At 43.4% G+C, this 14,016-nt stretch overlaps 2 protein-coding genes across 2 annotated transcripts in view; one reads left to right on the plus strand and one right to left on the minus strand.

Moving 5' to 3' along the window:
* The window catches only part of STAT4 (signal transducer and activator of transcription 4), a 41,269-nt gene extending 38,834 nt beyond the window's left edge, over positions 1 to 2,435 (minus strand). Inside the window, exon 1 of the mRNA XM_068686544.1 lies at positions 2,187 to 2,435. The gene's annotated coding sequence lies outside the window, so the exon portion shown is untranslated. The remainder of the gene's footprint in view (positions 1 to 2,186) is intronic.
* An 8,882-nt stretch (positions 2,436 to 11,317) lies between these two features.
* MYO1B (myosin IB) overlaps positions 11,318 to 14,016 on the plus strand; it is a 106,551-nt gene continuing 103,852 nt past the window's right edge. Inside the window, exon 1 of the mRNA XM_068686536.1 lies at positions 11,318 to 11,479. The gene's annotated coding sequence lies outside the window, so the exon portion shown is untranslated. The remainder of the gene's footprint in view (positions 11,480 to 14,016) is intronic.

The raw sequence follows: 14,016 nt of genomic DNA on the forward strand, positions 1-14,016 counted from the left end.
GCATTGCAGTAGGTCAGTGTTATGTTTGAACACTTCTGATCGATTTTTTTCCCGAAAAGAAAGATGATATTTCATCAAAATTGACATTTTTTATAAAATGTTGACCTTTTTATAAACAGCTTTCCCATTTCCATTTATGAATCGTAACATCATCTTTTCAAAGAATACATCTTGAATATTGTGGGTTTTTTTATGTTGCTTAAGTCAGAAGGAAAAAAGGACAACAGAAGGATGAAGTATCTCAAGGTGTAACAGCCTCGAGTACTTACTCATGAAAAGTAAAAGTGACAAGCTTTAGTTTCTCGCTAACTAAGGCTGGAAGCGATGACTCCGTGTGCGTTATGAAGGACGCTGCCTACCGTCCGTGGAAATGTGCCCAGTGCCATTTCCCTCCTCTTTATTACTTCCATTAACGAGAGGAAAAATACTGCCCAAACATTTACTTTGTTTATTTAAATTGCTGAGCAAGAACAATATACAGGAGTGCTTTCCTCTCTTTATTGCTACACTGGTAATTACTAGGAATCACAGGCTGTATTTCTGGAGATACGTACAGAAAACAAAATCATGATGTAGTAATAGCACGCATTCAGGAAAAAAAGTAAGATTTGCAAGCCTGCTCACTTTCAGTGAAGGTTTTTATTGCAATTCCATAATTGTGAATTATGGTGGCTGTGATATCCTAAGGATCTTAGTAAGAACCTAGTATTGTTATCTAAAGGAAAAGAAGCCAGACCTTGTGCAGGCTGCAGCCTCCTGAGGCCTTCTAAGTAATGTGCAGGGATGCTCGCATGCATCCATGCTGGCAAAGGATGAGTCTGGTTCGTACAAGGGATTTTTGTAACATGTTTAGTACAACACACCCTGTCCTATCTTCTCCTCTTCCTGGGAGTCACACCGCAAGCTAAAAAGCTCCCTATACCTGTTGTTTGTTTTGGATCTTCCCTGAAGGCATCTAGCAGAAATGCACAACGTGAAAGATTGGTAGCGCAACTCTTTCACTTTTTGTGCTGCGAGGTGCTCGTTCAGGTACTTCTGCTTTTATCTGTCAGCCTGTATCTGGATCTATGATCAGTACCGATGCAAGGTGCGCTCCCCGCAGTCTCTCTGGCAGAGAAACTCCACATTTGTGCCCTGACAGAGCGGCATGGAGGCCGCTTGAGGAGCTGGGTGCCCCGCTTACCCCTGGTGGTGGGGACCCCCAGGCCCGTGAGCCTGCTACCGGCCCAGCTGGGGGGCAAGAGCCCCCCAGAGTGAACTAAAAGACATCCCTCCATTCGCTGCCTTCAGCACCCCGCATCCCCAGGCACGAGGCATTTCAAAGATGCGCTTGGGGTGGATGGACAGTGGGACAGACGACCAGACGGAGACCCCCCCCAGGATGCCCCCACTTGCCTGTGTGAGCGCTCCCCAGCCGAGCCCTGCTGCAGGCGGCGTCCCCAGGCGTGTCTGCCGCCTGCCCCGTGCTTTATGCCGCCCCAGCCCCGTCCCGGCAGCTTTTCCTGTGCGTCAGCTGCGCCCTTGCCGCCCCGGGGAGCGGGACGGGAGCGAGAGTCGTGTCTGGGCTACGAAACACGGCGAGCAGCGTGGCCACGCAGCAGTCACCGCGCCGCGCTGGGTTAGCTGGCGTGACACGGCTCCGGCACTTTGGAAATGGCCAGAAGGAGGTTATTGAGCCAAAAATTAAAAAAAATCTCCATTTTATACTGTGGCGCCTGAGCCTGTGTGGAAGGCAGAGGGCTGCGGCCTGTCGCGCTCCCAGGGAGCCAGGCTGCTCCCTCTCCGCAGGGATCAGGGGGCCAGCAGCTTTCCGGCACGGGAGCTTCGCTAGCCAGCTTTTGCAATTAGTGCTCGTTAAAAGGCTGAGGGCAGCCCTGAGAGGAGTTTGGAGGAACAGCGTGGAAATGCTACGTGCTGCCACTTCCTGCAGCGGCTGCCCGTGCTGCTCGTTTCAGGCAGCGCCTGAGATAAAAGGCTCGGTCCCTGTCCTGAAGGGTTAACAACCTGACACCATCTGGATCAGTAAATATTATTAGGAAAGGGTTATGACAACAGGCATGCTCCGAGTATTATTTTTTCTCTAAATACATTATTGGAAAACGGATCTCTGTAGCGTCAGGTGCATCGTTGCTAAAACCAAAGCAAATGGCAAATGCTAAATTAGGACAATTTCAAATCTGTCTTACCTCAGCACAGAGCTTGAATGGTAGGATCGGGTCTTTGATGTCACACAAAGCAGCTGCAGTCTGCCCTAAAGAGGCTTCCTTTGAGCAATTATTATTTTATTTGTAACATCGTGTGTTACCAGAAACCCCAGTCACGAGCAAGGCTTCTCCGTGCCAGGCTGTACAAGCAGCGAACAAAAGGCGTGCTCTCGGGAAGTGCCAGGGAGCTGCTGGAGCAGTGTTAGGCGCTGGGCTGCAGGAACCTCGTGCAATGAGAAAGCCAGGTGCGGGAGATGTAGTTAAAAGGAAGGTGCGTGTCACTGCTGATGTGTAATTACATTTTCCAGACAGAGCAGAGGGAGAATTGAAAGTGATGTGAGACTCTCTGATACATAGGTAACTTCCAGAGCTGCTGGTAGACGTCATCTTCACCATACATGCGCTTGAAATGAGATCAGGCTTTTTTTTAATAGCATTTAGAATTTTTTTTCATGTGCATTTGCATTTTGAGAGCCAGGATCATAACAGACCTCTGCAAAATCCTGCTTTATAGCAGTGCGTACTTCTGCAGTCTCTGTATTTAATGTCCTTTCGTCTTGTACTGTTGCATATTTGTCCATTACCTTTTTCAAGTGAGGTGAAGCTATAAAGTACTGGAGCATTTTCTTTAGGATTTTATTAGATAATGAGTGTACAAAACCACATTAGCATTTTCAGTTTGACAGGTCCCTGCTCAGACCCAAATGTGTCACACACAGAGGAGGAGACACAGCAGCACTTTACCTGTGCTCCTGTTTTTTTGCTCATGGACATCCCAGCGTCTCATTCAGAGTACACACATTCACGCACGTGTTATAATCCTCTTTCTGTGAGACTGCATACTGCCCTTTTGCATATGTGATGAATGATCTGAGGGATCTACTGGCGTTTTCTCAGATTTGTTTCTCTACCATTGGGGAAATCTTCATAGTTTTCTAAGGTGGCTGATTTTTACGTGGTTTATGGTGTACCAGTAGGCTCGTGTAGGTGCAACACTGGGACACTCAGCAATGTGAGGACCGCCCAGGAAATAACATTTATTAGTAATTTAATTTCAGGCTGTCAGTAGGGGGAACTATTGCACCACACTTTTTCTTTATCCTTTAAATAAATATTGATAGCTATTTATTTTCCTTTTGGATTAAGTACTTATTTTCTAAGCATCCTTTCAGAACCGATATCCATAATGGTCAGAAGACAGGTAGCTCATGCCATCGCAGTAAATAAAAGAGTAACAGGGATCCAGTCCCTCTGATTTTTGCTTGGCCCTCTCCACTAACCTAGAAAAGCAGCTTTATGATGGAGCGGTTGCTATTAAGATAATGTTGTGCTGCTTGCTATCTGGTGCCAGTATCTATTCAGGTTTGCTTCAAGAGCTGGTGAGAAAAAGAATCAGGTAAGTGTCATTCCCCAAAACTAGGGTAATGAGAGGCTGCTCCTCACCTGAGGTTTGGAGAGATCGGTGTTTGGGAAGAGGGGTCCTCCATCCCTGCCCCGCTCTGTGGCACATGCTATGGGGAAGGCAGGATTATGGCCAAAATGGGGACAGCTGTGGGGACAGCCAGGCAGGTGTGGAGTGGAGGGCAGAGGTAAAAAGCCTGGGGCAGCCCTGGGGTGAGAGGGAGTTTCTTGAGGGACATCCAGGCACAACAGCGTGGTGAGGCTGCAGCCCTCGGCTGGAGGTGGCTAGGAGCACAGGTGGGAACTGGCCAGCGAAAGGTTCAAGCCCTCGTTGAGTGTGGTAGGTCAAATTTAATCATTTCTGCACAAGGTTTTGTTCTCCTTGGTTGGTGTTTTAGCACCAGTAAAAGTAGGCGAGTAAGAAGCAAGCGTCTAAATTGTGTGGGCTATTGAAAGGGAAGAAAAAGTCTCAAGCAATGGAGAAGTAATCCTGGACATGGTAATCTTCTAATCAAAAGTTCACAAAGTTGTTTCTAGGAATACTGAGACAATTTGTTGCTTTGATCTGTTGGCCCAACCTGTAATCAAGATTTTAAACTCTTGTGTTTGGCCTCTGGTCATTACACTCCTTGACTAACCTTTAATTAGAGCGTGTCATCTATCTTTTACATAAAAGAGACATTTAGCTTGAACATGCTGTACATGCTTTATGTCTTGGATCTGAACTCTTCACAGCTTTTCTTGTATTCAGAACAAGGACTTCTAGTCTCAGCGAGACTAGTAAACACTGTAATCATGAGAAATTGTCTTGCTGGCAGTGTGGTTCCTCCCCGTCAGCACAGCATAAATCAGAAGTCATGCGTGCAGGTCACATCCCTTACTGTCCTCTGTTTGGAGGAAAAGGCAGCAACAGCAACGTTGTCCTGAAGTTGCATGTTCTAACAAGCTGTGCACGAGATCTCTTAGCTCTGTTTGTGTGTAGCTAAAAGAATGATTGTTATGCTTAGAAAAAAAGTTTGTTGGTGTTGTTTTGTTGTTGGTTATCAATTGCTGAAAATCTTTGTTTTCCAGCTTCCAGTAATGAATAAGCCATCTGTGCAGATGTATACACCTGTCTGAAGTAAAAATGTATATCTTACCCAAATTCAAAAACATACCAGCTAGAAAAAAAGAAATCAAAATTAACTGGTTATGTAGATAATAGTGACAAGTCAGGAACTACAGAAAATTGAAATTGGCTTCCACTGAGCTGGGAATATAATTAATTTTAATTTAATATGTATAAGATTGCTTTAACCCTTCCGTCTCCTAAATGATTTCATGCAAGATTAACTTTTGCTTTTCCTCAGTCACTTTAAAGTCAGGTTTCCTTTTTTGGTTTTGACTTCTGTAGATTTTTAGGAATTCAAGTAGTAGTATTTTAGTGGACTTTTACATTTAGTGAAGTCTGTGGCATCTCGGGAAGCTTTTTTCTTATTCCGTACAACAGCTTTCTTGTCAATTGGTGATGATCACTCTTGTTTGCACAGAAGTTGAGGACTTTGTGATTACTGTTTTCCGAAGCAGAGTGTGAGAAAGGAATACAATATTAATGTGATTTGGGCAATGCTGCGTTTCTGTATGCATGTTCCTGTGAGATGTAACTTGGAGGGCAAAAAGGAGAATGTCTTGGTAGTGCAACTTGATTAGCATGAAAGGCAGTGTTGACAAGAGAAAGGAGAATTTTTCATAGTAAGCTCACTTGGGACTCATGCTGTCAATAGTTACTTAAGTTCTTACTGCCTTCCCTACCCAGGATCAAGATGACTATGCATAATGGTAATTTCTGAGCATACTTAAGAATATTTTCATTTTACAGTCTCTTAGGACCTTAGAGGAGTCCTTGAGTTTTATTAAGCTTGCTAGTATATGCTAATTGCAGAAAGCAATTTGGTGCTGAACAGCGACTTCCAAATACAAAGATCAATAATTTTAGAATTAGTAATGGATCATACTCAGGGAAGATAACTTGGTTAATTAATTTAATAAAGTCCTTTCACAAAGGGAGCAATTAAACCAAAGTTTGATTATTTCTGCTTGATAATATTTGAAATATTCCATATTAAAGTTGGAGTTTTTAACTCTGATGGTGCCAAAAGAACTTCTTGATTTATACTACTCTCTGAACCTCCTTATCTATTTATTCTGTTTATATAAGAAAGCACACATCTTCAGAACTGATGTCTGTTTTCTCCTTGGCTAGGCAATAAGAAAAAAACAAATTGGAAGCGGTTGTACAGTTGACCTTAATTGTGTTGTTGGATATCACGAGGAGGACGGCAATCATGTGCCCATTATGGGCTCATTGTTTTCCTTCTAGGCTGTCTGGAAGTGTTATTTGCTTTGATCCTTTTATTCATCTTAAGCCTCCTGTAACAAATAGCTGGGGCTCAATTTTTCATTTATTTATTTATTTATTTTTTTCTCAGCTGCTTAGCACACTGTAAGGGCCCCTGCTATGTAGGGGAAGGTTAATTGCAGGCTGTCATGTCCCTCACTTAGTGCAATTCCTATGGTGGTGGGGAAGGAGGAGAGAGATGGATGAGCATATAATGATTCTGGATTTATTTTGAAAATCATTATCATTTCTGAATTTTCCAAGTTTACTTTTTTTTTTTCCTAGCTTGTTTCAAAATTCTCAGTATGACTCAATTTTCAGTATGATTGGTTCACGCCAGAAGTCAAAACAAGCTTATTTTCACTAGGAGGCAATGGAAGCATTTGGTGGTGTGAGAGTCAAAAATGAGAGCTGAAGACCCTGTGTGAAATTAGCACAGGAAGTTGTTGTGTTGGTATGATCAAAACGTGCTTTATTTCGTTGTCTTCACAGGGAGAAAGGTGGTTTCTGGAGCTTGCTAACATTGGGGGAAATATTAGTGAAGACAAAAGCAGCCTGTGGCCACCGAAGGACATAGGGCAAACCAAAGCTCAATTCTTTCTTCAGCCTGAGGTCCTTCAAACCCGCATCTCACGCCTTCCCCGTAGGTGCTTTGCTGCTGCTGAGGCTCCTGTGGGGTGGGGAGCGCATTCTCCTCTTTCTCCTGGAGCAACAGATGTGAGACTCAGGGAGAAAGTGTGCTGAATCACTGGGGCCTGCTTATTCAGGCCCCACGTCGACAGAGTCCAAGGGCGTTGTGCTGCGTGCGAAGCAGTCACCACGTCTGGTGTACGTGGAGCAGGACTCACAGCCTTCCCAGCAAGAGCTGGGGCCCTTGTGGTTGGGCGAGTTCGTGCTTTCGTTCCTGCTCAGGGTGAGGTGGCGCAGCGTCAGCTGTGGGAGAAAGTACTCAGCGCTTCCAAGGACTGCGCTCCTTAGCCTGGCTCCCCAGTGCCACCCAAATTTTGTCTTAAGTGTGTTTACGATCTTGTCTTGAATCATAAATGAGGTGCTCTTTAAATACGAGCCACAAATCACTTTTTTTTTCTAATGTTCTCTGACTCACTTTTCGCTTTTATTATTTAATGATGGGTATTTTTCACATCTCTCAACGTTTTGAATGTGGAATAAAGAGTTGCTCTTTGAACAGATTGCGTCACTGATCCTAAAACCAGCATGGGTGGAAATCCATGATATCAACTTTCCTCTTCTCACCTCTGGTTTATGATCCCCACGATCTGTCTGGTGAGAATCTGGGACTATCAGACACCCAGTCAGAGCACCCTGAGGGTGAGATGAGGCCATCTAGATCAGTGCTTCTCGGGCGTGTTTTTTGCTAAATCAAATGTCGTCTTAAACATGTTGGAAGAAATCTGGGCATTGTGAAGCTCCTTTGGGGGAAAAGAAAAAAAAAAAAAAAAAGAAAAAAGCATCGCAGATGCATTGGGGAGTGCTGCCACAGTACTTTGCCTACAGTTTTTGGCTGTAAACGAAAAGCTTTTGAATTACCATAATTTTTCCAGTGCTGGTTTCTGTTTAGTTCTTCCCATACCTACAAGTGTATGCTTATTTTTTGAAAATCTGACTTGGTGTACGGGTTGTTTTGCAAACCGCTGCGAGGGGTTTATGACCTACTTTGACCCAGAGGCTGAGAAGCGCTGCTCCGGTAGCTGCAGCGGCACAGCTAACCCGCACCACTAGCATTATCTCCTGTCAGAAAGAAACCACGGATTCCTCTGAGAACAGAGCAAGAAGTTCTCAGTTCAACTCGTGCTAACATCTTTTGTGGTATATTTTTTCAGACTTTGTTGTACAAGCCATCTCTCTCTCTATATATACCTATGTAAGTATAGATAGTGAGAGCTGCTGCTGCTAAGGAAAGAACATGAAGCTGTCTTTGAACACAGAGCGGTCAGATCCGTGCTGGAAGGTGGGATGCTATTGAAGGCTGTAGCTCAGGACCTGGTTTGCAGCTTTTTCCCTTGAAGCCCTATAAAAAAGCAGGCAGCGGAGGGTTTTGGCGTAAGCCATGTGTCACGCTCCCCTTTTGCTGGGAGAGGTGGCACAGCCGAGGGGCACCTCTGCTGTAAATCCTCCTGTATGGTAGGCATCTTCAGCAGAAAACTGAGCAGAACCATAGGGCAACTCGTGCGTTTTTGGAGAACTCAGACTTCTTTGCTTATTTGAAGATGGCAAGAATCGGTTCATGTAATGTTTTGCAGAGCTGATGAAAACAAGCGCCCTTACGTTGCTTGGCCAACTGCATTTTTTTGTTTCTCTTGATCCTGTATAAATCTGGGTACATGTGGTCTTTGTGACACGTCTGTTAGCATTCAGAGGGGGAAAAACTATGAAGGGAATTCCCAAATTCAGCAGACTGGGGACAGTAAAGCATACCACTCTCTGATTTATTTATTTTTTTCCTGTTTCATCTGTCTGAAGATACAAGCACTGATAGGTTTACTGAGGCTCTCAGATGACAGGAGGTGATGTACTGTTGCGGGAGGTGTGTGGTGACTTGGAGGCGGTCACATCTGAATAGTGTGAATGCTTTTGTTTTCAAGCAATGGAGCTTTTGTTGCCTGAGTTCACCAAGGTAGAAATGAATGCTGGCTGGAAAAGGCACTTCTAGTGGCCCAGGAGCAAAGTCCAGAGTCAAACAGTGGAAGCCCACTTGGTTCAGGTTTGTGTGGTACCTGCCAGATCACAGCAGTGTTTCCTCATGTTTTATTTGTTCTGGAGTCTGCTTCAGCATTTTGATATTGTCATCCAAGAGACTTTTCTAATTATGGTTCATTTTTTACCATTTTAAGTTTTTTGTTTATCTTAGTCTCAAATAGCTCCACTTGCTTGACCAGGAGAAAAACATGATGACCACGTACATGCTTTAGGGTGGGTGAGTTTGTGCAAGACTATGCAAAATAGGAGTATCACATTAATATGTAACGAGCCTTATTACAATAAAAATCCCCCCTTGCAATCGTTCATTCCCACTCAGCCCACAGCCAGCGTTAGGGCTGGTGCTGCTGTGGTTGTGTGCGTAGCGGTGATGCTTAGGGGCTCTGACTTAATCTCGCTGAACATTGCCTGCACCTCTCACCCAAAGCGCTGATTATTTGGAGGTAAACGGGCGTGCTGTTGGTGAGCACTAGAAATGTAGAAGGAGGAATAGAAGATGACAGCGGAACAATGACCAGCATTTGAAACAGTAGTCACGTTGCTCGGCTGCTTCTCCTGCTCGGTGTGTGTGTGGCAAAGCCCAGACGAGCGACAAGTTTTGCTTTCTGTGCCTCTGTTTCCCCATCCGTAACACACAAATAGTTACGTCCATCTTGCAAGCGCATTGTCCTGCTTGCAAAGTGCTTGTGCTTTCAGATGTGCATCCTATTGTGAGGGCACAGGCATTGCTTTTGTTAATAGGGGGGCTATGGTATAAATAGAATTATTTTTAATTAGAATTACTGTATCTAACTTTGTTCAAGTAGGTGGTGTTATTAAAACCATCATGATTTACGTAACTATGGGCATCAGGTACAGTACTGGTCACTTTAAAGATCACCTCAGTCTTACCTGTCATCTTTGGTTCTTTCCATCTTCATTTTGCTGTTTCCCTGTTACTTTTTTTTTTTTTTTTTTTGGGCTGTGCAGCTAGGTATGAGAGTCCTGTGACAACCAGTATTTTTGCTGACATTCACGGGTAGGGATGTGATATGTAGCAAACCAAGGAAATACTGGTGAGACCACTCCAGCCAGTTACTGCTAGGTGTGATGTGGGAGGTTTCGTACTAGAAATGTTCACATTAGTTGTTTACAGGCATATAAGTAACTAGGAGAAAACCTTACAGATTTTTTACTTGATGTTGTTTTTGTGTTCACACCATAGTTTCTACTCTGTGCTTCTGTGGCACATGGACTTCAAGCCTTAAAAAGCTAAAACATACAAAAAGTATGGATTAAAATCCTTCTAAGATGAGTGTTGAAGTAAGCTCTTTTCTTGTCCCTAACCTTCTTAATCTCTTCTGTGAAATTTTAACAAAAAACATTTCAGCTTTTCCTGCTTCCTCCTTGTTGCCCTTGCCTATATATAAAATATCTCTGGAACACGAATTTAAAGCAGGAGTTCACTCATGAACAGACACCTACGTACACTCATCAAATGGAATTAAATACTTTCATGACAAAACAGGGTGTATCATAAATCTGTTGGATATATCATTTTAATTGAGCAAGAGTTGCTTGTAAAAACACTGGTCAAGTTGTACGTGTGTTTTTTTTTTTGTTTTGTTTTAATAAGGGAAAAGATGATGCAAGTGCAAACTGTTGTCTTGCTGAAATACTGTAGGTGTAGTTTCAGTAGAGGAATAATACAATCGGGGCTAATATCTCTGATATTTCATCCTGCTTCTTATTTGAAGGTAGTAAAATACCCTTTCAGAGTACATGCTAAAACTCGCCACCGTGCTGCTTAGGTGTAGCAGCTATCATGTGAACGCTTAATGTAAGGGAAATATTCGGAAAAACAAAAGCTGATTGTTTCAGGCTTCATCAGACTGTGCTTTCTCACTCACCTAGAAAAGGTGCCATAGTTACACTCTGGACTTTTGTCAAAGTTAGAGAAAACTTGTCAGGGTTTTGGAGCTTGCCTTGTGTTCACACAGTTCCTCTCCTAGGTCCCTGGCCTTGAGACACCCTGAACTCCCTTACCAGCTTTATGTTGTTCCCCAGCAAGAGTTGATGTAGCCTGATCGTACTGGCACAGGAACATGTCACTTATCTTTCTGTACTGCTCTTGAGCGTCCGTGCCTTTTTCTGAGGAGGCAGTCCTGTTGGAAGTAGAATCCCTTCTTACAAATCCGCGCAGTGAAATAAAACGAATAAAATAAAATAAAACAGTCACGAATCTGCTGGTACGTCCAAATGAGGGTAGTGGTTACCCATCTACTCTAGGCAAGTGTCGTGTGTGTGTACAGAGGTGTTCAGCAGGGAATTCAAAATTAGGAAAACCAAGATATACGGTACTCTGTTTATAATTCTAGGCGATGTTAAGCTCTCTGTTGTGGAAGGGGAAGTGCTGGATTTACTAAATATGTTATGCGAAGCCTGCTAATCTCATTTCTTTTCAATCATCGCAACAATAAATGCGCTGTGCTATCTGTGTAATGGATTTAGGCAGCAATCCGCATTGTAAGCTTATTTCCCCTGGGTATATTTGGTGTATTTTTCAAAGTCAATTTAGAAATTGCACGGATCGATTATAAGAGGAGTGCAGCACTTTCCATTCGATTTTGTCTTACAGACTCCTCTCGCAGACCGAATTACCACGGGCACAGTACTTGGAGGGAGGCCGTGGTGAAATGGTGGAGTACAGCTCGACAGGAAAGGTGGTGTTAAGACATCATGGCTTTGGTATTTGGTGCTCTGGGCAAAGACTTGCAAGACCAGGAAAAGAAAATTACCTGTAAGTAATACCTGCACTTAGTCACCAAGTCTGTAGAGGCAGATATCACTGCTTCCACTTCTGTGCTCGCAGGGAGTTGGGCAAGGCAATGAATACAGCTAGATCCACTCACAGCTTTTTAGTTGCAGCTGGACCTCTGAAGGGCTGAACTTACTGTAGTTTAGGCTGAACCTCTGATTTTTCTTGCCGTTACACACAATCAGTTGAAGATATTGAGTTGGGTATAAACGAGTTTACTAATTTTATATACCCCCAAACAGAGCTGATTAAAATGTTTAGCTCCAATCTGCAAGGATCAAGTCTCCTCGAGACGCTGAGCTCTGCAAAGGGAAACTGAATGTCTGTGGCAACTGGTGTGCTCCTCCCAGACCTAGCTGTGCCTCTGTGGTGTGACCTCTGCTGAGCAGTCAGCATGACTCCTAGCCACAAGCAAGATCTTCATTTCAGTGCCAGGATTCCTAATATATTTTGCGCACCTCTTTTGCTGTCACCTTAGTATTTAGTTTGGGACTTACTCCATACTAAAAACCAGAAGGACTTTCTGTTGTCCTCTTCCAGGAAAAGGTGATTGAATAACAGGCTTTCCGTTCATCAATAACACTTCTTGTGATAGCTGTTGCTGTGGAAATGCTATTATGATATAGGAGGAAGGCAGACAAATAGGTTTGCAGCCCAGAGATGGCTGTTCTGCTGTTATTTTTAGAAGACTTGTTCGTATTTTAATTAGGCTCCTTGTTCAATTATAGAAGACAGGGTTTTACTGTGATCTGTGATATAACTTAGAATAAGAAATTGCCTCGTTCAGTAAGCAAGAGGGAAAATTCAGGTGCTCAGCCTACCGTGGGTTGCAGTATGCTAAAGGCAAGAAATTGGTTCCTTTGCTATGCTCTTAGTTTCCTGCACAGAGACTTAAGTGCAAACAAACTCACCAGTACATGAAATCAAAGGTAAAGCTTGAAGTATCACTTGCATTTTCTAATAATTAGAAGATACTAATTATGAGATTGTAGTTTAAAGAAACAGGTGGTGATCAGTTCATCTTTAAAAAGACTTCACATTTCCAGCTGACCAAGAGGGAAGGACGCTGTAGAAAAGCTTGGTTTGTTCATGGGTGTGCATACCGGGTGTTTCTGCTAAAACTGATCTCCAGCTTTCTGCTGTCTAAATTCCTGCGTGGCTCTAGAAGAAGCTGCACACGTAGAGCCAGAGCTAATGGATTTTACAATTAAGCAGCTCTTTTGCTGGCTTACCGTACTCTAACTCTTGGCCAAGATGCATTGCATCTCACTCAGTTAATGCTATAGGTCTTTCTGCCCGACAGTCGGATAAATGAAGACTTGGTGAGGGTTGTTACCTGGTTTTCATAGCACCTTGCATGTTTGACAGGCAACGCAGGCCGTGGACCTTAGGAAGTTTTAGGAATTTGCCTCTTTGGTGCCTGAACTGATTTTGAACCTCGGAGAAACAGCGTTTCCTTTGTGTTCAGGTAGCGTAAAGATTTCACTGTTTGGTCCACTAGCAGGCTTGTGTGCTTAGTGAAAAATGTTGAGTGTGTCGATTTTTTGAGGATACGTATTTTTAAGTAATTTTTCAGAATCAAGAAAAATTGCAGGGAAAATTGATTCAATTGCAGCAACCACGTGAGAGGATGGACTGACTTGCGAGTGATCAAATTGTGGATGTGTGTGATGAAGCGTAATTCAGATATTGTCATCCAGGCTTAGGTGATCCTGTTGGGACCAAAATGATGTGGTTTCTCCTCATAAAGGAGAGCTTGACGTGGAGTCCCTTCTTAAGGAGCAGGTAGCACCGGAGGATCCTGCAGGTGTGAAGTGCATGCTCCTTCAGCTCGTGCCAAGCAATGCCTCTTCAATGGTACACTGGGGCATTATTTTATGTAACTCGCCATCAGATGACATAAATTCCCTGACAACTTTTCACGACACTGAAGCAGGCATTCTTGGAATAGGTTGTAATACTGGAGCCAAGTAGTTAATCAGGTGTAACATGAAGCTTTGAAATGATTTACTGCCTGCTGGGAGCTTGTACTGGGACCGTATTGTCCTTCTGTATGTACTGTGTAATACTTTTAAGCTGGCCTTAGACAGGGCCCTATTGTAAACAAGCTGTCTGGCTTAACTGGGATATCCTGTAAAAATATGTTAATAAAAACTGAAATCACTGTAAAGGATCCTATTCCTACTATTTCTTCTTCCTGACCTATTCCCACCAGGAAAGAACAGCACATGCTCTTAACTCTTGTGGTGCTGGTGCTTGGCTGATGCCTGTTAGATTTGTAATACTTGGCTCAAAACGGGTCAGTCGTGTGCGTGGTTTGCACAACGCAGAAATTAACACTGAAGTAGAGCTTATTTTTTAAGGTGTCGAATAATTTTGTTAGTGCTTCTTTTATCGCATGTCCCTTCAGCTACTCTCAGCTTAGCCAGGTCTCTGGAGTGACTTAGGAAGCCGTAGTTTAAGTAAAAGGAGTTTAAGAAATTAGCTAATTTATGTCTGGTATTAGATCATCATGGCAG

The sequence above is a fragment of the Anas acuta genome, chromosome 6 (genome assembly GCF_963932015.1).
Source record: "Anas acuta chromosome 6, bAnaAcu1.1, whole genome shotgun sequence".
Classification (NCBI taxonomy): domain Eukaryota; kingdom Metazoa; phylum Chordata; class Aves; order Anseriformes; family Anatidae; genus Anas; species Anas acuta.